The 24936-nt window shown below is 33.2% G+C and overlaps 1 pseudogene; it reads left to right on the forward strand.

The window, feature by feature from the left end:
* The first annotated feature begins 4921 nt into the window (after window positions 1-4921).
* On the forward strand, window positions 4922-10384 carry LOC141562109 (SWI/SNF-related matrix-associated actin-dependent regulator of chromatin subfamily D member 2 pseudogene; annotated as a pseudogene).
* Window positions 10385-24936: the final 14552 nt, after the last annotated feature.

Here is a 24936-nt window from a genome sequence, read left to right on the forward strand (position 1 = left end):
GCAGCCCTTTTTGTAGTGGCTAGAAACTGGAAAATGAATGGATGTCCATCAATTGAAGAATGGTTGGGTAAATTATGGTATATGAATGTTATGGAATATTATTGTTCTATAAGAAATGACCAACAGGAGGAATACAAAGAGGCTTGGAGAGACTTACATCAACTGATGCTGAGTGAAACGAGCAGAACTAGGAGATCATTATACACTTCAACAATGATACTGTATGAGGATATATTCTGATGGAAGTGGATATCTTCAACATAGAGAAGAGCTAATCCAATTCCAATTGATCAATGATGGACAGAATCAGCTACATCCAGAAAAGAACACTGGGAAATGAGAGTAAACTGTGAGAATTTTTTTTGTTTTTCTTCCCAGATTATTTTTACCTTCCGAATACAATTCTTCCTTTGCAACAACAACAACAACAAAATTCAGTTCTGCACATATATATTGTACCTAGGATATACTATAAGATATTTAATATGTGTGGGAATACCTGCCATCTAGGGGAGGGGGTAGAGGGAAGGAGGGGAAAAATTCAGAACAGAAGGGAGTACAATGGATAATGTTGTAAAAAAAAAAATTACCTATGCATATGTACTGTCAAAAAAATGTTATAATTATAAAAATTAATTTAAAAAAAAAAGAAAAATGCTGTCCCAAGTACTGCTTTTGATTATGGCTTTCAGGAGCTCCAATGATTTTGGCATTTTCTCTCCTGGATCTATTGTCTAGGTCTAAAGCACCTTCCAATAAGGTATTTTATATTTTCTTCTAATTTTTCATTCTTCTGAATATGTTTAATTGATTCTTGATGTCTCATGAAGTCATTAACTTCCACTCATGCAAATCTAATTTTTAAGGATTTCTTTACCTGACAACTTTTGTACTTCTTTTTCCATCTGACCAATTCTACTTTTTAAGCACTTGTTTTTGTTTTTGTTTTTTCCCCAACCTGGTGGATCCTTTTTCATAATTCTTTTGTATCATTCTCATTCTTTTCCCATTCTTTCTTCTGCCTCTCATGATTTTTGAACTTTTTAAAAAATTTTCCATAAATTCTTTCTGGGCTTGAGACTACTTCCCATTTTTGTCTAGGGCTTTGCTCATAGGTGTTTTAACATTTTTGTTCTCATTTGAGTTTGTGTCTTGATCTTCCCAGTTATCATAATTTAACTCTCTATGGTCAGATTCTTTTTGTTGTTGGTTTTTTCTCATCCTTTTTGGCTTTTCCCCTTTCTTTTAAATTTGTGTTATGTTTAGAGAAGAGGCATTGTCTCAATCTTTTTGTGTCAAGGACTGCAGATGCTGGCTGTTACTTGACGCTATACTGATATTTTCCTAATAGCCATGGGGTACTTCACTTCTGGTAATGTGCTAAGGAAGTTGGGTATGGGTAGTTAGTGCTTCTGGAAGCCATAGAGATTAGGCAGCTTACCTAATGCTGAATTGGAGACCTAATATTGATGTTTGTGGTATGCCATGGTGTTTTTGCCTTTTCCTAGCATGACATTGAAGCAAAGTTCTGATCACTGAAAGTTGCCTGTTTGTCTAGCACTACACTGAAGCACAAGGTGGTTCTCAGAACTGGATCTGCTAATTTCCCTGGCTATACTGAGGCATTTGAGCAATTCTAGTATAAGTGTTTTCCATTCCACTGCACTAGGACTCAGTATCTCCCATTGCTGTGCAGATCTGAGGCTTGCTGGTGCCTTTCTGAAATGCTTGTTCTCCCGGATTGTGTTCCCCTTTTAGTGTTTTGGAATTTTCCTGCTGATCTTCCATCTCTCTTGGGCTCAAAGATTATTTTACCCCATCTTTTGGCTTGTTCTGCTATTCCAGTATTTGTTATGGGGTACAATTTTATGGTTGTTTTAAGATGACTATGGGAGAATTACAGCAATTTTATGTTTACTCCACCATCTTGGCTCCTGGAAGTCAAATAAGATGCTTATATTGGAAACTTTTATTGATCTATAAACTTAATTAGTTTAATTCTTACATATACAAAAGCACAGTATATAGGAAAATTGTTTTCCTATCAGGATTTTAAATGGATTATAGGATAATTTCTTCTTTTCTTTGTAAGCTGGTTAAGATAAAATAAATTATTGATCAAGACCTAGCTTTTTTCAATTTTTTATTACTTTTGCAGCAATGAAAATCTATTCAAAACTAGGACTTTTTTTTCTTTCTCCAGTACATTAAAATCAAGGACATGTTGTTATGGACATATTATTATGATTTGAAGAAGTCTGAGAAGAAAATTTCTGCTGAGATATTTGAATGGGACAAAGACCCTCTCCCAAATAAACTGGAAAAAGGTTGACCTAGAAAGACTAAAGGAATGAACTATAAACTTGTTTTCTTATTCATCAAGATTCTTTTAAAAATCTCTTGTAAATGTCATTTTTGTTCAACTGTCCTTGGCCTAACCAGTCAGCCAATTCTAAAGCTTCACTAGTCAAGAATATGTTTTTTTTTCCTTTTCAGAACTATTTTTATACTTTCTGAATTCAATTTCATTAAATAGTTGCCTTTCATGGGCAGGCTATTGAATTTGGTTCCTTTTTTTCTTCCTTTTGGCAGAGTATTCCTTCTTTTCTCCACTTTTTCTCCAGATGTATCACAGTTAACTTATGTAACCAGAGCTAGTTACTTTCCTTTTTTTGGCCACAATTTCCCTATCTGTAAGATAAGAAGAATTGGATTAGAAGCCTCCTTCAATTCCAACATTCTATGGGCTTGTGTTGTTTGGTTGTGTAACTCCAGATCTTATATTCTATAAGATCCTTGAGAGAAGATACAAAGCCCATTGTTTTAAATGTGTACAAATAAAAGTTCTGTATAAAATATATGTCAGAATATATTCTTAATAAACACAAATTGACTATATTTTAGACAGACACCAATTCAAATCAATATGAACTAGGCAGACACTATTGTCTGAGAAGAATTGGGCTAAGTTTCATTTAAAAAAAAAAAAAAAAAAGACATGATGTCCCAGTTAGAAGGCTTTTGCTGGAGAATCACTCTAGAACACTACCCTAGGGTTTGAGGGCAGAGTTTTAGGGATCACATCATAAATCCATCCATGAGTTCTTTTGGCTATTTCAGTTACTACCTTCCTTTGAATGAAATCCAAAAGACCCACCTTCCCCTAAATTCACTTTAATCCAAAATTCCAGTGACAGCTCCCCCAAAACTGTAGATTGCAAATTACACAATTCACAGATATAAAAAACAATTTTCTCTCTTTACATACTTCCTTGTTTCTTCTGATTCATGTCTGACCAAGCTCCATGCCCGGTGTTGTTATGTATAATGAACATAAGTGGGAGTTCAATGGGGTGTGTGTGTGTATGTCTGTTATTTTAATTTTGAATCAATAAAAGTTTTAAAATTTTACCTTATTCCCCAAAGGCTCATAAAACACTTCATGAGGCTCGAGAGAGCTATTCATAATAGAATCTTTTAAATTGCATCTAAATTACTTATCATTCACTCAGTCTTGCAGTATTCTTTAAAATTCTTATTGATTTTTAGAAACAGTCCTTTAATTGATATCAAAAAGCAATTACACTTTGCAGGCTGTAAATCTGCTTCATTCCCAATATTAAATTCATCATCTCTGTAAATAATTTTCTCTTATTATGCATACATATTAACCAAACTATAAATAACACCATCAACATGCCCAGTTGCATTGATAATCAGTGACCCCTGAATTCGATTTAGAAAAAAATTGATTCTTGCTGAAATGTCTTTTTAAATAAAATTACTATTCCTGGTAAATGACTCTACATAAAATCATGGTTAAAAAGCTGTTTACTCCCTATTTTTTCCCCAATGTTTATTAGTAATCTTGTTGTTTCTTTTTAGATTGAATTAGGATCTTTAGGAAAGTTATAGTAGTAGGGTGTCATTTTAAAATATGCCCAAAGGAATGTATAATCTTTTCTTTTACATTTGATTTTGGGTCAAAAGACTCAAAATGAACCACAATAAGGTCAACTTTACAGCTAGGTGGTATAGTTAAGAATATGTTATAAAAGAAATAGATTTAGAGCTGGAATGGACCTTATAGGCTCTATATTTAAATAACCTCATTTGCTAACTGAGGCCCAGATAGGTTAAGTAGCTTGCCCAAGGTCACCAGGCTAGTAAGTAGCAAAGCCAAGATTTGAAATTCAGTTTTCTGATTCCAAATCCAAGAATGCTTCCCACCCTGCCACCCCTTGTTCCTAAAAATATCTTATCTCACCTGAAATTTCAATATTATATTTCTAACTACCTACTGAGCTTCTTTCTTTGGATTCCTTCCTATCACTTCAAATTCAGTATTTCAAATAAAATTTTTCAACCTCCTCCAAAATTAGTTTTTCCTGTCTGACTTAATTCTTTTCATTACTTATTCTTGAATTTTATCCCATTGACCCATGATCAAAATCTTGAAATAATCTTTGTCTCTTCCAGCTTCCTCATCAACCAAAAAATAATCACCTTCCAAACTCCACTCAATCAATTAGTTAATCAACAAATATTTATTAAGCACCTATTATGTCCTAGGCAACATGCTAGGGTTTAGAGATGTGAGGACAAAAATGCAATAGTTTCTATCCTTGAAAGATTTACAATATAAAAAGGGAAAACAGCATGTAGATATACAGTGAATATAAAATACTAGATAAAAAAAATATAAGAATCAGAGGGATTAGGAAAGACTTCACATAGAAAGAAACACTTTCTAAGGGCATTCTAAGGATTCCAAAAAAGTAAAGGTAAAGTATTTTCCCTTTTGAGGGAACATCAGTATAAAAATATAAGAATGAAAGATGGAGTCTCATGTGTGGGGAAGAATAAAAGTAATTTGGCTCTACCTTAGTTCATGAATAGGATTAAAGTATAATGAGGCAATATGGAGGTAATATGGAGTAAGGTTGTGAGTGTGAGAAAAAGAATGTGTATTTGATCCTGGGGGTAATAGAGAGTCAATGAAGTTATTGGCTAGGGAGGTGACATGGTCAGAGCTATAATTTGGAAAAGTCATTTTAACAGCTATTTGGGGGGAAAAATGAGATGGAAAAGAGACACAAGGAAAAGAGACAAATTAGAAGGCTATTGTGAGAGTTGAGGCAAGAGGTGATGAGGGCCTGACTTAGGATGATAGCTGCACCAGTAGAGAGGTTTCAGATAAAAGGAATGTAGAAGTAAAAACAATATTTGGCAACTGATTATATACATGGAATGTGTTAAAATACTCACATAAGTCCCTTCCATTGCCACCTCATTAGTTCCATTATTACTTTTCTCCTATACTGTTATGATTATTAGTCATTTATTAGTTCCTCTCCCTCCAGTCTTACCACTCACTATAATGCATGACTCTTACATTCTACTCAAATTAGTCTGTATGCTACTGACCAAATAAATCCTCTGCCCATTTACTACCCTGTTTAGTACTACCATGTTTCTACTATCTGTTCTTTTTTTTCCAAGGCCTTGCTCCAGTGAAACAGAGATTCAGAACTGGGAGGGCCCAGAAAGTTTATAGAGTCCACCTCTTCACTTTAGATATAAGGAAACTAAGACCCAGATAGATTAAATGTCTTGCCTAGGATCACACAATATGAGAGTCTGGAATCAAATTCAAAACTTCTTGGCTCCAAGTCTAAAAGTCTACCATCCCATACTTCTATGAATCCTTCCCTGATTCCTCTATCTGGAGTTGATTTCCTTTGAATTACCATAACCCTTGGCTACACTACCCATTTAGTCATTCTGAATCCTTAAGGAGAGTGGAAGATTTCATCTCATTTCATAGAAATTAGCAAAGGACTTTGCATATAGTAGGTGTTCAATAAATGTTTACTTGATAAATTACTTAATAAACATTTATGTCTGAGTTCCAGTGAAGTTAGGGAGTAAGTATAATGACATTGCCTGGAAACAGGCTTCTCAGCAGTCACTTATTCTATAGATACTGGTTACTGAATTCTCCACTTTATGTGTTGTAATGTCAGTGCGTATACTTGAAAGTTAATGATGTTTGTTTCCCAAGTACCTACATACTTTTACTTTACTTATCTTCCTGCAATCCACTCCATCACTCTATGATTTCTTGACATGGTTTGCTTGTCTTTCACCTTGGTGATGTCCTTCTCACTGAAGAGGAGTATGGATGTACTTGTCCATGTCCAGTTGAATTATAGAAGTGTCAAGCATTTTGGAGTATGGCTGAGATTTACTGCTCCTTGTTATTGTTTAGCATTTATATTGTGCATTAGTTTAAGATCAGGGCCTTTTTATTGAGAGAATTTCCTTGCCCTTGCAATAGATAGTCACACTGACTAATTTAAAAGGTTTGTGTTTTATTCAAGTGAAGATAGAAAATGTAAAAGAATGAGAAAAAAGAGGGGTGAAGAAAAGCAAGGATTTGGGTGAAAGAAAGAAAGGATATTTGGATAGGGGAAAAAGAAAAAAATCAGGGGAAGATGTAGAAAGCAAATGAGAAAAATAAAGAGAAAAGAAGAAAGGAGAGAAAAATTGGCAGAGATTAACCAATAGTTCTCAATAATTCAATAACAGCTGCATGCAAAAATTTCCTGGAGTCTTCTGGATCTCTGTTTAGAATCACTGTTATTTTTATGATTAACTTTAAATTATTTATTGTAACATGCCCTCCTGGCAGATACTATTACCAGTCTGTGCTAGGCCCAACAGAGTACCTTTGACCACTGACCTTTGCAGTGTCAACTCTATCCGGCTCGCCTCCTCTTGAGGCCTTCAAAGGTCTCTGGCTACAATTTCTTGAATCTATAGTTTAATAACCGGTAGTGTACTCAGTAATCTTAAAAGCCTTTATTATACGTACTCACATAATGCCCTGACTTGTTAACTCCTTTGTGAACACCTGGTTTGAAGACCCACATGTTCACTACCAAACTCCTTACCTCTCTCGGCTATCCATCAGCTTGGCTCAGCTACCCCAGGCTAGGGAGCCAGGTTAAAGAGAGTGACTTGCTGCCTGCAGTGGGCTTATAAAGGTCCTGTGAAGTCACACACACAGCCAACCAGCGAGAGAGCCGTCACCCATTACAAAGCTATCTCAATATGGCCAGGATCCCACCCACAGGGGAGTCCTATATCCACAGAGATTACTTCTGGGCCACTCAATCTCCTGTTGCACTGTGGGGCTGCCCATTTAAAGAACCCTTACAATTCCCTTCTCTTATTTTGAGGGAACCACATCCTTACAATTTATAGGTTAATAAACTACTGGATTATTTCACTTCTTCATTCTATTCCTTCTCCCTCATAGTGACAATAATAATCAATTGATAAATATTTTAGCTATCAATTATCTATTTTTCTATGTATGTATGTGTGAGAGAGAGACAGATACAGAGAGACAGAGAGAGAGGAGACAGAGAGAGGGAGAGAAAGACAGAGACAGAGAGAGAGAGAAAAAAAGACAGAGAAAAGAGAGACAGAGACAAAGACAGAGACAGACAGACAGACAGACAAACAGAGAAAGAGAGAAACTGATCATGTGCCAAAATAGAATCTAGAGATTAAAAGGTGCTTGGAATGATCTAATCTAAACCCCTTGTTATATTTGTCATCCAAGGACAAGAAAAGACCTACATATAAGAGTTATCCTACTTAAAATTGTGGGTAGGTAGAATTTGTCTTCTGAATCACATTTCTTTTGTTTCTCTCTCCCCCACTCCATTCTCCTTTTCTTCTTCCCTCCCTTGGTGCCTCAGCCTGACCTTTTCCCTTCTGCTCAATATTCTCATGGCTGGTACAGCCTCCCATCTAATAAAAAATTGATGTGGCATAAGGATCTTGTAAAAATCATTCGTATTGAGGTGCAAATGACACATATGAATAGGAAATAAAAGAAATTAAACTCTAATTGGAACATTTCAGGCATCATTGATGAGGTAGAAGCATTTGCTTGGGTTAGGGTATAAGCTTTGGCTTCTTGGCATCAGATTATATATGTATTAGGTAGATTTTTTTTGCATACTCCTTTTTCTATTTTCCTGGACCTACATTCCATCATAGGATTATAGATCTAGAGATAGAAAAACCTCAGATACCATCTAATCTAATCTCATTCTGTACATGAGGGAACTGAACTCTCCTAGTTTCCAGCCTGTTTTCCATTATCAACTCTTATCTTGAAGAATTAGGAAAGCTTTGGGCTTGGATTCAAGAAAAGTGGATTCCCATCACACTTCTGAAATAAACTATTTTGACACTGGGGTCATTTCACTTAATCTCACTGAGCCTAAGTTTCTTCAACTATAAAATAAAATAGTCACATCAGTATTACTTTAATCATAAAGCTACTTTAAAAATCAATTCTATAATATAAGGACACTTCCAATATCAATTACTATTGTCTGTTTCTGTTTGGGGTAGCTCTATTAATTACAATCTGCTAAATTTGCAATCTGATTCATCCTTAACTTTTTGCTTTCCTTCACAATTCATAACAATCACTTGTCAAGTCTTTGTCATTCTATTTCTACAACATCTCTCACAATAATTCTCTTCTCTTTATTCCTATGGTTATCACTCCAATTCAGACTTTTACCAACTCTTGCCTAAACTGTTGCAATAACCTACTAATTGCTCTCTTTGCTTCAATTCATTTTATTCTCCAATTCATCTCTATATTATTACCAAAGTGACTTCTCTAAAGCACAAGTGTGATATCACTCAAAATTATTCTCCATTGCTTCTAGGATAAAATAAACTTTTCTCTTTTATTTTTAAAGTCCATCAGAATCTAGTACTAGTTCATATATCCATACTTATTACTCATTACTTTTATTTGATTCAATCTTCAGTCCAGTCAAACTATGTTTCTTTCTGTTCTTCACACATGGTATTCTATCTTCCATCTCCATGCTTTTGCAAAAATGATCTTCCATGCTTAGGTAGCTCTGGATTTACTCTCTCAAACTTCACTCACACTGTCAGCCTGGTTTTCCATAAGGTGGCTGCTACATTTGGCTTAAAATGTTGAATATGACTGCTATAGTTCATATATCTCCCACTTCTACTATGTTCCACCATGATTGTCAGATGATATTAGTTAATCATGCAGACTTAATTTGATTTTAGAAAAGCTCATTTACTAAAATAGCATAGTAAGAATAGTTGATATAAAATGGCACATCAAAAGTCTGCAATATTACTTTTCCACTAGGACAGAATCTAAAGGAAAGTGAATTCAAGCTCAAAGTACATGTAGTAAATGGTAGGACAACTCACATCTCTAGGGAACTCTTTTGCCAAGTTCTAAAACTGTTTCCCTCTGGAATGGTATTGTTAATCACCGGGCTCCTTGTAGTCCCTGAAGATACCTTTCTTAATATATTAATTCACCTTAAGCTCCCAATGCAAAAGCTTCTTTCAGTCATTGTTCTTCTGCAAGTGGTTCTAGGACACTGATAAGAAATGGATTAAAAATCTTCTGATATTCCTAAATCCATAAGCAATCCAAATCCCAGCAAACAAAGAGGGAGTTTTCTTCATTTTTTAAGAGTCTAGTCATTGAGTTGGACAAGGAGCTTTATGGACCTAATAACCATCTGGTAAACTGGCACTGTTTGCCTATAACCCAAGAGACAGTTAGCTTCCAAGTGAAACTCCCTGGGGACCTTAATGTCAAGTGTACCTTCCTGCCTATGCTGGATCATCAGCCATCCCAGTATAAGCTGGACCCTCAGTTGGCTCGGCTACTTGGTGGGCACACCCAGACCCAGGCTGCCATCATGAAGGCACTGTGGCTGTACATTAAGCACAACCAGTTTCAAGATGGGCATGAGGATGAATACATCTACTGTAACCACTACTTTCGCCAGATCTTTAGCTATCGGAATCTTCATTTCTCTGAGATACCCGTGAAACTGGCTGGGCTATTATAGCATCCAGACCCCATTGGCATCAATCATGTCATCAGTGTGGACCCCAATGACCAAAAGAATATGGCTTATTATGATATTGATATTGAAGTAGATGATCCACTTAAGGCACTTTCTAGCTTCCAACAACAACTAATAGGAGATTGCATCCCTGGATGCTAAGATCCATGAAACCATTGAGTCCATCAACCAACTGAAGACTCAGAAGGATTTCATGCTCCAATTCAGCACTGACCCACAGGACTTCATCAGGAATGGCTATGTTCTCAGCAAGGAGATCTCAAGATCTTCACAGACATGAAAGGTAACCCAGAGGAAGAAAGGTGAACTGCTTTCTACCATCAGCCCTGGGCTCAGGAAGCTAGAGGCACATTTTTGCCAAGGTGCAGTTGTGGAGGCAGGAACTGGAACAGGTGATAGGAATCCACCTGACCTAGCAGCTTAGGGATCCTTCTTTATACTTGCAGCCACTCACTTCTGAGACTGGAAGGGTGCCCCACCTCTGTGCTCCAGCTGTTGTTAGAGGGAGGTGGGATTGTCAAAGCCAGAAGAAGATACCAAGACTCTCTCTCTTTCCCTTCCAAGTAATTCCCATTTCAAGAACTTGGGTGGACTGACCTATTTTTTAACCTTCCAGATACTTGAATTCTAGCTCCAAATCAATTCACTTTTTAATCTAAAATCTATATGTTCTGACCGAGTTTCATTAATCAACATCAAAACACAACCTGTGCAGCATCACTACTTTTCAGTAGCTTTCAAGGATTTCTCATACATAGTCCTAATATGCTATTTTGTTTTATCAATTTAGTAGAGATGTTATCTAGATAAGGTAGTTTTTTTGAGTTGGGATTAGTTAGTTGACATTATTCCACCCTATCCCTAGAATGCACTCCTTGATCATCTCCAGCCCTTAGGATCCTAGTTTTTTGTTTTTTGTTTTTTTCCAAACTCAATTTGTGTCATCTCTTTTCAAGAAATTTCTTGATTCATCCAGCTGCTTGTTTTCCTTAATGTAGTTTATCATGTATTTCTCTTTCATATATTGTGTACAAACTTATGTGTAGATAGTTTCCTACAATAATGCATAAGCTTTTTGAAAACAGGGGCTATTTAATTTTTTTCCTCTGTATCCCCAATATCCTCCATAATCTCTGGCATATAGTATTTAATATGTGCTTGTTATTCAAGCATCATTATTATTATCATCATTATCATCATCAAATACTTATGAAATACCTAACCTTACTGGCACTTGATACCTACAACTTCTGGATAAACATTTTATTCTAAAAAAAAAGAATAAATGTGCATATTGACAAGAAGAATATTGATAAGCCTAGAAGAAACAAGCAAAAAGAGGCCAAGAGTAATTGGTGAAGGTGTCAGACCAATTCAGCAGGTTGTAAAATCATTAACTAGGAAGGCTGAAAACTGATTAATTTTTCTGTTCTCATAAATAATTTCATGGGCTTTATAATTCTAAACACTCTCAGTTCAGAATTTGAGTTCTTTATAAACGTAGCACTTAAAGTAGAGATTTGAATAAAAGGCAGAAAGGAAAGTAAGAAGGAAGGAGGGAGGGAAGAAGAAAAGCAGGAAGGAAGGAAGGAAGGATGGAAGGAGGAAGAGTCAGGAGGGGAGAAAGGAAGAAACAAAGGGAGGGAGGGAAGAAAAAGGAAGGCAAGGAAAGAAGAAAGAGGTAGAAATAACAGGGAAAATAAAGGAAAGGAAAGGAAGGGGGAGATAAAAGAGAAAAAAGGGGGAGAAAAAAGAAAAAAGGAAAGTGAGACAATGTCAAGAAAAAGGAAGGGAAGAAAACAGAAGGGAAGTAAGAGACAGAGAAATAAAGGAGTGATTAAGAAAAGGAAGAAAAAAGATAAAAGGGATAAATCAAGGAAAAGGGGCAAAGCAAAGTGAAGGGGGAAGTATGTGATGAAAAACAAGGAATAGAAAAGAAAGTGAACATATTGAGAGAACAAAGAAAGGAAAAGAGGAAAGGAGAAAGATAATCTCTTTTCCCTACATTAAGATATACTCTTTTTCATCAAGGCAGTATGGTGCAGTGTGCTCAAATAAGATGAATGCTATTAATCTATATATAAAAATTTCTTTCACCTGTACATTGACTTAGTTTTTAAATATAACATTATCTACATTTTATTGAATGCTTATTTATTTTGTTAAATATTCCATTTTAATCTGGTTCTGCCACATTCCGTGCTGTGGATAGCATGTGAACCATGGGATGATATAGTAGATAGAGGACTTGACCTGAGTAAAAGAAAAAGAGATAGTCCATCAATACACACTTATTAAGCACCTAATATGTTTCAGACATTATGTTAAGTATTGGAGATATAAACATGAAAAAGAAAAATAGAGGAACTTATAATCTAATGAGGAAAGACAAAATATTAAAGAAAGTTGAAAGGAGAGACATCAGATTTTGGGGGCATGATGGAGAAGTCCAAAAGGGTATAGTCAAGTAGGAAATGAAGAGAAGATTTCAGGTGTAATGTACTCCAGGAAGAAGAAACTTATTTCACCAAAGCAGGTCAGTACCTTCTCTGAAGTTGGCAATCTTATCAAATTTCACAGATCACTAAGAGTTTAATGATATGACTATGTTCACTGTGTCAGAAGCCACCTGCAAACCTACGCCAGATCTCTATCCCCCATACCAAGATGCTTCTGAGACTAAATTTTACCTAATACACTATCTTTTTGATCATAGCCAAATTACTTAAGCTCTTAGATCTTTAGTTTCCTTATCTGTCAAAGGAGGACAAAAATATTTGTACTATCTATTGCATAAAGTTGTTGCTGATAAAATATACTATACAAGCCTTAAAGTTCATATAAATGTGTGTTACTATGATTTAGGTAGGCACAGGACTAAATGAACTCTTAAATCTATTTTAACTTTGAAATTCTGTAGCTTCAAATAGAAGATTGAGGAGAAATATATAGAAGTGAATAAATGGCATTTTATTCATCCTCACTACCACAAATCCATCAGCATCAACATCACCAGCATTATTGCCAACAAAAACATTTTATTGAATTTCTATTTATACAATATCCTCTTAAGTCAAAAAGTCAAAATGAGTCAAAAAGATAGAGTCCTTGACTTCCAAGAATTTAAAATCCAAGGACAGTAACATTATCCCAAAGAACTAGTACGTATTAGAAAATGAACAATAATCAGGCAATGGATTTGGGGAGGGGAAAGGCAAAATCTGAATCTGTCACATTACTGACCTAGGGAATTCTAAGTGTCTTGATCCCTTTCACCAATGCAGACAGCAACAGGAGTGTTAACTTAAATCTTAGTGATCTACAACAGGCAATGAAAGGTTGAATTATTTGCCCATGATCACAAGCTACCTGTCAAGCTCTCCAGTCACTATTTTATAGAATGGATTAAGTTAAGGACATAACAATTTGTTTTTCACATATACTTTAAATATATTTTAACGTGTTATTCAAGCAGAGGAACAAATGTCTATTGTGAGGTGGCAAAGTGAGGGGATCTTAGAAATTATAAGTTTATATGAGCTATGTTGAGCCAAAGAGTATTCTTTCTTTATTTGTGATATCTTCCATGAAGTTAGGATGTTCAAGAATGTATCTTCTACTCATACCCAGGATATTGTATCAGCTTGTTAGTCAATGATAATAATAGCTAACATTTACATACAGTTTTAAGTTTGTAAATTTGCTTTACAAATATTATCTCATTTGATTTTCACAAAAATCCTAGGAGATAGGTGCTATCATTTTCCCTATTTGATGTAGATATTGAGTAAGATAGCAATTAAGTGAATTGTCAAGTAATCATACAGCTAGTAAATGTCTGATGGCAAATTTGAAGTCAGATGTTCCTCACTCCCAGCCTGGGGTTCTATTCCCATTTATTCATCCTGCTAAACATCCTTTGTTTACCTCTACTTGTAAAAAGGTGATGATATTGTTTACTGGAAGCCCCATTTTTGCTTCATCCCAATTTCGAAAGAATTTTGGAAAGACATGTTATTTATACATTCTCAATTTCTTTCTCATTTGCACCTTCTTTTCAATGTCTATTGTTTTCCTAGTTAAAGCCCTCGTTGCTGCTCTCCTAGAGTAGTATTCTTTTTCTTTTATTCAACTGAAGGATCAATACATTGTTCATTTGCAGTAACTATCTCTGATATATATATATATATATATATATATATATATATATATATATATATATATATATATATATATATTATGTACTAAGTCAATTGTCTTCCTGGGTGCATATCTTCTTTTTTTTTTTTCCAAGATAGCTTCTGAAATTTATTGAATAGGAAAGTGACATAAATGCATCTTATTTGAGGAATATCAACTGTGTCTGCACAGCAAGCAAAGCAAATTTTTCTTTTTTAACATTTTAACATGAAATTTTAATGAAATTTAACGTGAATTTAATGAAATGAATTTAAGAGGCACACATTTCTTTCAGTCTTCCTTTTTTTAACTTAAACATTTTTATTTTTATAAGAATTTTTCTCTTTCCTACTTCCATTTTCTGATTAATTTATAAAAGAGAAAGGCTCATAATAAATATGTATAGTACAGCAAAACAAATTCTGCCGTAGGTCATGTCCCAAAATATATCTCTAATTCTGCATTTTTAAGTGCATCATCTTTCTGGCAGGAGATAAGTGATATACTTTATCTTCAGTACCCTGGAATCATATATTGCCATTGTATGATCAGAGTTCTAAAGTCTTTCAAAGTTGCTTTTTTTATAAGGCTTTTGATTTATAAGGTATTTTCCTAGCTCTGCTCATTTCACTCTGCATTAATTCATGAGGTTTTCCCAATTTCCTCTGAAATTGTCCATTTCATTATTTCTTATGACTTAATATATTACATTTCATTTGTATACCATAATTTCCATTTTCCAATAGGTTCAACCAGATATTATAATATAGACAATAGGTGCTTTTGAATCATTTGGTCTTTTCTTTTTATATTAGGCAATTTTCTTTTGAGAAAACAGAACATATTGAAGAGGCTCTCAGTTATTGATGCTTAGTATAATCTGTACCTTATCAACCCCAAACAAGAGCCTCTGGAGGACTTTACCATCTATAGCAAATTTTTCTTCCATTTGGGCCCCATCCTAGACAATGCTTAATGCTATAGAACTTATTTAATCTTATAAATCAAAGAGATATTGAACAAAGTTATCTCTATGTTGGTATTTCTCAAAAAAAAAAATCTGTTGTGATTTAACATGTGCAGGTGAGGCATCTTGTTGGAAGAGAGTTCTTAAAGCTGTTTTTTTGCTCTAATGAATCAAATGCTTTAGAAAACAAAGCTGACAGGCATGAAATATAACAGAATCTTGTATTTTGTAAAATTCATTGTGTTACTGTAAAAACAAAAATAAAGAAAATTGAAAAAATGATATTTTACTATAGTTTCATTAAGGATCCACTTAATATGTATATAAATTATTCTTATCCAGATTCTTTATAATTGAAAAGAACATGTACCACACATATATATATATATATGTAAATGTGTATTTATATGTAATTATTGATAATATTCTTAATTGTGTGATTTTTTTGTAATTTGCCATCATCACTAGAAGGAAACCAAGATAATCATTCAATTTTTTAAAGATTCTGTTCACTAAAGTAAAGATTTCTTTAGTGTGGTACAACCAATTATCTCAATTCTATTTCTTAAAATTCTATTTCTACATCTTTGTTTGGCACATTGGGAACTATAGTATTAGAATCAAAATAAGATAATGAAAATGGATTATTATCAAAATAATGACAAATATCTTTCATTATAAGTCTATTTGCTTTCCTCTTCTCACTTTGATCTATCAATGGATTTGATATGATGTGCCTTAATTGGATTTCATAACCAGTTTTATGAAGGCATGATTTCATCTCCACTGCTTTTTACTGTTTATTGAATGAATACTACTCATAATCCTTTGCCATCCTCTATAGTATTTCACAAATAAGTTTGTCTTCTACATTGTTTTTTCTTTTGGCTGCCAGATCTCTCCATTTGGCAAGGAGATTAAGTATATGTTGTCTAAAATGCTTTCTTGATGTCTTTGGCTTCCTTGTTGTTGTCAACCACTTTATATCAGTTAATCACTTGCATTGAATAACTAATTGAGATCAATAGGTTTACCTTTCTTCAGCTACCATTATTTGGTATCACTGCTCTATTTGAACAGAGCAGGTTGAAACAATTACAACTGTAGGAAGTGTCCTCCTCTTATTTGGTCAGATTTTAACCTTTGCCCTAATTTGCCATGGCCTAACTACATACAGATTGATTATCTGGAAATGGCCACTACATTATTAATTGACCACCATCTTTAAAAGATAACATAATAATTATACCAAAACTTTTAATATTTAGGAAACTGGCATGTCAAAACAAGTATCATGAAGAACTCTCCCAAATTTGACAGAAAATATAAAAACCTATCAGGATCTGAAAATAATAGTATATTTCAAAACCATTGCTATGGCAAAAACCATACCAAGAAAAATGGAATCATAAAGGAATATTGCCAGTAATAAACATCAAATATATCCTTGTTAGAAGCAAGATGAGAGATCTATTAAAGATTTGAAGACGTACATTGGAATATTATATCTATCTATCTATCTATATATATATATTTAATATGAAGAACAAATAATTCAAACACATAGTACCCAATTAAAGTTAACAGTAAAGAAATGTGCAATGGAATTCAGGTGGGAAAAATAGTTATCAGAAATCCTTCATTCCTTAAACCATCAGTTGAAAACAAAAACCAAAAATTTAGTGTGTTGCTTAGAAAATAGGAAAAGAATATTTTCCCAAAATTTTATATAATATTTGTCTATTGACCAGGGAGATATAAAATAAATAAAGAAAACTAAAGGGGGCTAAGGCAAGATGGCAAAGAGAAGACAGAAAATCCCAATTTCCCTCAGAAACACTGCTAAATCAAGCTTCTAAACATATTCTGGAGTGAGAGAACCCATAGAAAGATGAAAACAATTTTTCAATTTAAGATAATTTATAAATTCTTCTGGAAAGGTCTTTCTCACTTGGGTAAAAGGGGAATAAGCCCAGCATAGGCACAATGTGAGCAATCTACACATCAGCAGCCAACACAACTCAGTTCTGTCTCAGCAGGCCAGTGACATGGCAAGTCAACTGTGAGGCCTCCAACTCTAACCCAAAAGGCAAATTGGGAGCTCCAGAACTCTGGCACAAAAGGTAGGACTCAATCCAGCCAACCCAGTGTCATGGGCAAGTTACCAGCAGCTCCAGGAGAGGCAATGGCCAAATTCCTGAATGCCAGCACAGTATCCTCTGTGCCCCAGGAGCAGAGCTCAATTTTATAAAAAGAGAAAAAGAAAAGATCCCTGACCATAGAAAGCTACTATGGTGACAGAGAAGATCAGAACAAACTCAGAAGACGAAAGCAATGTGAAACCTCAAAGGGGAATGTGAATTGGTCTCAAACTCAAAACATGCTCTTGGAAGAAATTAAAAAGGATTTTAAAAACCAAGAAATAGAGGTTGAAGAACAATTGAGAAAACAAATGAAAGCTATGCAGGAGAATTACGAAGACTCAAACAGCTTGTAAAAGGAAGCATCACAATTGACTGAAGAATACAACTCCTTAAAAAATCAAATTGGCTAAGTAGGAAAACAAGTACGAAAACTAACTGAAGAAAATAATTCATTAAAAATTAGAACTGTACACATGAAAGGTAATGACAACATGAGACATCAAAAACAATCAAACAAAATCAAAAGAATGAAAAAATAAAAGGAAATTTAAAATAATTCATTGGAAATTAAAATTAGAAATTAAAATAATTTCAATGGAAAAACAACTAACTTGGAAAAAGATCCAGAAGAGATATTTTAAGAATTATTGGACTCTCAGCAAGCCAGGATCAAAAAAAGGGGGAAAAAAAGAGTCTTACCAAAATGTTTCAAGAAATTATTAAGGAAAATTGCCCTGATATCCTACAAGCATGGGATAAAATAATAATGAAAGATTCTACCAATCACCTCCTGAAGTAGGTCCAAAATGAAAATTCCAAGGAATATTGCGGCTGAATTCAGAATTATGAGGTGAATAAAATACTACAGGCAGCCAGAAAGAAAAAAATTAAAATACCAAAGAACTACAGTAAGGCTTACCCAGGATTTAACAATTTCTGCATTAAAGGAACAGAGAACCTGGAATATTCCAGAAGGTAAAGGATATTGCAGAAGGCAAAGGAGCTTGCATTACAACCTAGATTCAACTACCCAGCAAAATTGAGTAAATCAGAGAGAAAAAATAGATATTTAATGATATGGGAAACTACAAATTTTCTTGATAAAAAGATCAAAAACTGAACAAAAAAGTTAAATACAAACTTAAGAAAAGCATAAAAATGTGTAGGAAAGGGAAGGGAAAGAAATATTAAATAAGATTAAACTACTTATCACTCTACATGGTAAGATAATACTTGTAATTCTTGACAAGTTAAAAGGAATATTCATAGACAGATGGTGTGAGTATAAGTTGACTTTTATGTGATAATATTAAAAATTAATTTAAAAGATTGTAGTAGGAGAAGAGAAAAGGAGAATATAGAATAGAATAAATAACATCACATGAGGAGACACAAAAAAGCTATTATAGTAGAGAAAAAGAAGGGAATCAGTGAACATTGTTTGAATCTTAAGTCTCATTAGATTTGGCTCAAAGAGAGAATAACATGCTCATTTAGTTGTGTATAGAAATTTGTCTTATCATATGGGCAAGTAGTAAAGGGAAGGGGGAAAAATGAGTGGGAAAAGTTGATAGAAGAAAGGATAGAAGTAAGAGGAGAATGGGGGGGGGAGAAATGAGAAGGAAAGGCAGATTGAGGGCTGTAATGATCAGAAACAAAACAGGGTGAAAAGACAGGGTGAAAGGAAAAAGGAAAGTATAAATGGGGAAAATAGCATGGAGGGAAATGCAGAATTAGTATTCAAAATTGTGAATGTGAATGGGATAAACTCTCCCACAAAATGGAAGCAGGTATGAGTGGATTAAAACCAAAATCCTCCAATATGTTGTTTATAAGTAACATATTTGAACCAGATACACTAAGAATAAAGGTAAAAGACTGAAGCAAATTGGAATGGAAAAGACTGGAGAAAATTGAATGGAGATAGAAAGGAATATACCTTTCCTCATTGGTACATGGCAACTACACAAAAATTGACCATGTATTAGAGCATAAAAGCCTCACAATCAAATGCAGAAAGACAGACATATTAAAAGCATTCTTTTCAGATCATGATACAATAAAAATTACATGTAATAAAGGACCATGGAAAGACAGATGAAAAGTTGATTGGAAACAAAATAATCAAATTCTCAAAAATGGGTACATCAAACAACAAATTATAGAAACAATAATTTTATCCTAAGGAAATGACAATAATGAGACACTATGCAAAAACTTATAGGATATAGATAATGCAGTTCTTAGGGTAAATTTTATATTTCTGCCTGAATAAAAGAATCAATGAATTGGGTATGCAAGTAAAAAAAAATTATAAAGGGAACAAATTTAAAATCCCCAAATAAATATCAAATGAGAAATTCTGAAAATCAAAAAAGAGATTAATAAAATTAGAAGAACACTATTGCACTAATAAATGAAACTGAGTTGGTTTTATGAAAAATAAAATAAAATAAAATAAACCTTTGCTGAATTTGTTCAGAAAGAAAAAAGAAGAAAACTAAATTTTCAGCATCAAAAATGAAAAAGAGTGAATTCATCATGAATGAAGAAAAAATTAAAACAATAATTAGGAGTTATTTCCCCCAGCCATATGCCAATAAATCTGACAATCTAATTGAAATGAATGAATACTTACAAAAATATAAATTGACTAGAGTAATAGAAGAGTAAATAAAATACTTAACCCCCTTTTAGAAAAAATAAATTGAACAAGGCATCAATGGACTCCCTAATATCTCCAAAGACATATGGATATACAAATGAATTCTACATGACACTTAAAGAACAATTAATTTTAATATTATATAAATTATTTGTAAAAGTAGGTAAATTTATTTTATGATACAAAAAGTTCTGATACCCAAACCAAGAAGAGCCAAAACAGAAATCTGGAAAAACAAAACAAAGCAACAACAACAACAAGTAGGTAAAGATGAAGTACTCGCTCCATATAGCACTATATATATAATTTAGTTATAAATGATCATATCATAGAAAATTAGAGGAAAGAATGAATATACTTATGTACCTAAGTTTAGGGGAAAGTTTATCATCAAATAATAGATGGAATGGATCACAGAAGATAAAATGAATAATTTTATTACATAAAGGAGAGAGATATTGCAAATACTAACACCAAACAACTAAACTTAGAAAAAATAAATAACTTTAAAAAAATATTTTCCAGTCATTTTCTTTGATAAAGCACTTATATCTAATACATATCTAGTCCAAATGCATAAAAACAAAAACTATTTCCCCAAGCTAAATAGTCAAAGGCTATTCTTCAAAAGGAGAAAGTCAAGTTATCAACTGTCATTAAAAATACATCAAATCATTCATAATTAGAAAAATGCAAATTAAACTATGAAATTCTATTTTAATAATTGTCATATTTTTAAGGAAATTATAATTCTTAGAGGAACTGTGGGAAAACAGGCACACTAAAACACCATTTTGGAAGTGTGAATTGGTATAACCATTTAGGAAAGCAATTTGAAAATATGACCGAAAAATGTACTAAACTCTGCATATCTTTTGACCAAACCACATCATTACTAGACATATCCTGAAGAGATCAAAGAAAGGAGAAATAGTTATATTTATAAAATATTTTAACTATCTTTTAAAAGCAAAGAACTGTAAATTAAATGGGTGCCTATTAATTAATAAGTGAACAAATTATAGCACATGTTGTTACATCATAAAAGATGATGTAAGGTATGATTTTAGAAAATCTTAGGCAAACATATATGAATTGATGCAGGATGAAAAGAATAGGCTGAGAAAATTTTATACAATAAAAACATTATAAAGAAAGTAACTGTGAAAGTCTTAAGAACTCTGATCAATTTGGAATGACCAATCATGATTTGAGAAGATTAATATGAAGTATTCTTGTCACTTCTGTTAAGGGACAGGTCAATTCTCCAAAAGCCTCCGTAGCTGTGAATCATAATATCTGCAGGAGTTGCAGGGCAGCCTTTGCTGACACAGGTGTTGCGGACTGGGAATGAGATAAATTGGAGGCAGAGGGAAGAGGAGAGAGGTCAGATAACACAATGGCCTTTCATTCAGAGACATCAAAGAACAGCAACTGCCTCTCAGTCTCCTTGTATCATTCTCTCACAAGAGGAGATTCATTCTGCAGATCTGGGTTGGATCTCCAACAGCCACTGTCAAATGGCTCCCATGTATTCCAACAGCTCCTGTGAATTCAAACAACCTCCAGATATAGAATACTTTCAAGATGTAGGAAAAGATACATTTTTGGACATAATTAATGTGGAAATTTATTCTGCTTGACTGAATATATATCAAAAAGTCTACTTTCTCTTTTTGTTTTCATTTCAGACAGAGGGGGAGTGGAGAAGTGAACTGGAAATAAGGTATAAAAGCAATGAAAAAGAAAATAAATATTGAAGAATATTTGAATGCACAGAAGAAAATAGAAGAAAGACCAGAAGCATTCATGCACAAGTACAATAGCTTTGAAAGTTGCATGTTGACACAAATTACATGTTAAGGATTGTGGAGGGAGGCTATCAGGGTTAAGTGGCATCCCCAAGGTAACACAATTAGTAGTTAATTACTTTCATAACAAGTTAATATATATTTAAAAAGAAATTTATAAAAAATTTCTGAAATTTATAGTACAATCCTCTTCCTCTCCTACTATGTACATAAAAAATTCCCAATTCATTTGGTATTTGTTAAGTTCAGAATAAAACAAATTTAAATACTTTATACAGTCTCTCTGCTATACAGGATTTTTTCCCCTCTAATAATAACAAAATAGCTTTGGGGAATCAATAAGTATAAAATTTTTAATGTAAGCCAAGGAAAAATAAAGATAGAATGCTTTGAGCTTGAATTTGAAGTTCAAAATGAAACAATGGATCAAAGCAAAACTTGTAAAAACCTTTGTCTCCTCCAGGCAAAATATATCAAGCATAGAGTTATTAAGAAAAAAGTTGTGATTGTGACTGTGCAACTCAAGATACTTATAGGTATCCTGAAACAAAAATTTACAAGAAAAATATATTCAAAACAACTAAATCTTTGGTATTACAATCATTAACACACTTTTAAAAAATTTGTCATTACAAAAATTTTAAATTTCCTAGCCCCATGATGGAAGAGTAGAGAAATACTTAGCTACACTTTCCAAAATTTATACCAGTACAGCTCTAAAACAACACCTCGAATCAAACTCTGGAGTTTCAGATCCAACTAAAGGTTGAGTAAAACAATTTTCCATACCCAGACAATTTAGGTGGCTGACAGAAAAAAATAAATAAATAAATAGAAGGGAAAGAAGATTAAGAGAGACAGTAATCAGATGTTAGACCAGTTTTACCAAGCTTACCTCTATCTGAAGTCTTCAGAGATTTCTGGCCATTATTTCATAGGAATAATGGTTTAAATATCTGGTAGCGCGCTAGAGAACAGCCATGTGCAAGCTTAAGATCTTTTATTCATGTGTTCACATCTTGCCCCTGACCTCCTGCTGACTCCCAAGTGAACACTAGGTCAAAGAGAGCAACTTCCTCCTCCCCACTGCTTAAATAGGTCTATGAGGTTATATGCACAGCCATTCAGAGAAAGAGACACCTCCCATTAATGATGCAATCTCAATGTGGCCAGAGTTCCCACTCAGGAGGCAATTCCTATATGCTCAAAGCAAATCACTTCTGGGAGTCTCAAGTATTACTGCTTGTTTACTTCCTGGTGCACTGAATGAGACCCAACCCTTACAATCAGAACCAAAACAAATTTTTGAGTAGAAATAGGATAAAAAAATGAAAGAGAAGGAAAAACAGGGAAAATGAATGGATGGAAATGCATAGTAATTAATTACATCGATGAATTTAAATGGGATGAACTTACCCCTAAACAAAAGCAGATTGAAGAATGAATAAAAATAATCCAATAATATGCTGTTTACAAAAATCACATTCAAAACAAAGAGAAATACACACAAAGCAAAAATAAGGGGCAATTATACCTTAGTTGATGTTTTAAAAAGTGGAGTAGCAATGATATCTCAAACAAAGCAATAATAACTCTAATTAAGTGATAAATAAACTATATTTTGCTAAAAGATACCATAGACAATGAAGCAATATCAAAACTAGACATATAGGTTCCAAATTTCGTAGCATTCCAAATTCATAAAGGAAAAGTTGAATGACTTACAGCAGAAAATTGACAGTAAAACTTCCCTGGATAGGAATCTCAACTTTCCATTCTCAGAACTAGATAAATCTAACCATAAAATAAACAAGAAAGAAGTTAAGAGATGAATGGGACTTTAGGAAAGTTAGATATGAAAGATCTCTGAAGAATACTGCATGGGAATTTAAAATATTTTTCTTAACTCATGTGGCACCTTCACAAAAATTAGCCATGTATTAGGGCAGAACAATCTCACAATCAAATGCAGAAGGGAAAACATATTAAATGCATAGAATAGAATAAAAATTATATTTAATAAAGAGTCATATAATCCTAAAGAACAAGTGAATTAAAGAAAAATTGTGGAAAACAATGAATTATTTCATTAATGAGAATAAAAGTATATATATATGTAAACTCAAATCAATAAAATAAAGAAAAAGCACAGCAATGAATTGGACATTTGACTAGAAAAAAAAATAAATTAAAAATTGTCAATTAAAAAACACATTGGAAATTTTGAAAACAATAAGAGAGATTAAAAACGTAAGTTATTAATTGTCCCTGGGTATGCCAATATGATATAATAAAAATGACAATTCTATCTAAATTAATTTACTTTTTCAATATCATACTAATAAAATTACCATGAATCTAGAATAATAACAAGATTCATCTGGAAGAACAAAAGGTTAGAAATATCATGGGGATAATTTTTTTTAATTAGGTCAGTGACTTAACAGTACCAAATCTCACACTGTTTTACAAAATGGTAATCCACAAAACAAGTGGTAGATAAGTAGAATATGTTAGGTATACAATAATAGTAGCAAATAATCATAGTAATTTAATGTTTATCAAACCCAAAAATACAACATTTATGGACAAAACAATCACTATTTCACAAATATTGTTGAGGAAACTGAAAAAAGAAAGTTTGAAAGAAACTAGATATGAATCAACATTTCACACCATGTATTGAGATATGGCCAAAATGGGTTCATGATGAAGATAAAAAGAAAGATATCATAAGCAAATTAAGGGAGCACGGTAAAATATACCTTACACATAGATGGAAAAAGAAAGTATTTATGACAAAATGAGATAAAGGAGTTCACAAAGGGTAAAACAACAAATTTTGATTACATCAAATTAAAAAGATTTTGCACAAATAAATCCAATGCAACTAAGATTAAAAAAAAAAAAACAAGAATCTGGAAAAGAATGTTTACAGCAAGTTTCTCTGATAAGGACCTCATTTTTCAAATATATAAGAGAACTCAGTCAAACTTATAAGGAAACAAGTCATTTCCAATTTGATAATGGTCAAGGGATAAGAACAGACAACTTTCAGAAGAAGAAATTAAACTTTTTATAGCCACATGGTAAAATCATCTGAATTGTTATTGATTAAAGAAATACAAATTAAAATAACACACCTATCATATGATAGAGAGAAAGATGACAAGTGTTGGAGGGAATGTGGAAAAATAGAAAC

This window comes from Sminthopsis crassicaudata, chromosome 3 (genome assembly GCF_048593235.1).
Source record: "Sminthopsis crassicaudata isolate SCR6 chromosome 3, ASM4859323v1, whole genome shotgun sequence".
Classification (NCBI taxonomy): domain Eukaryota; kingdom Metazoa; phylum Chordata; class Mammalia; order Dasyuromorphia; family Dasyuridae; genus Sminthopsis; species Sminthopsis crassicaudata.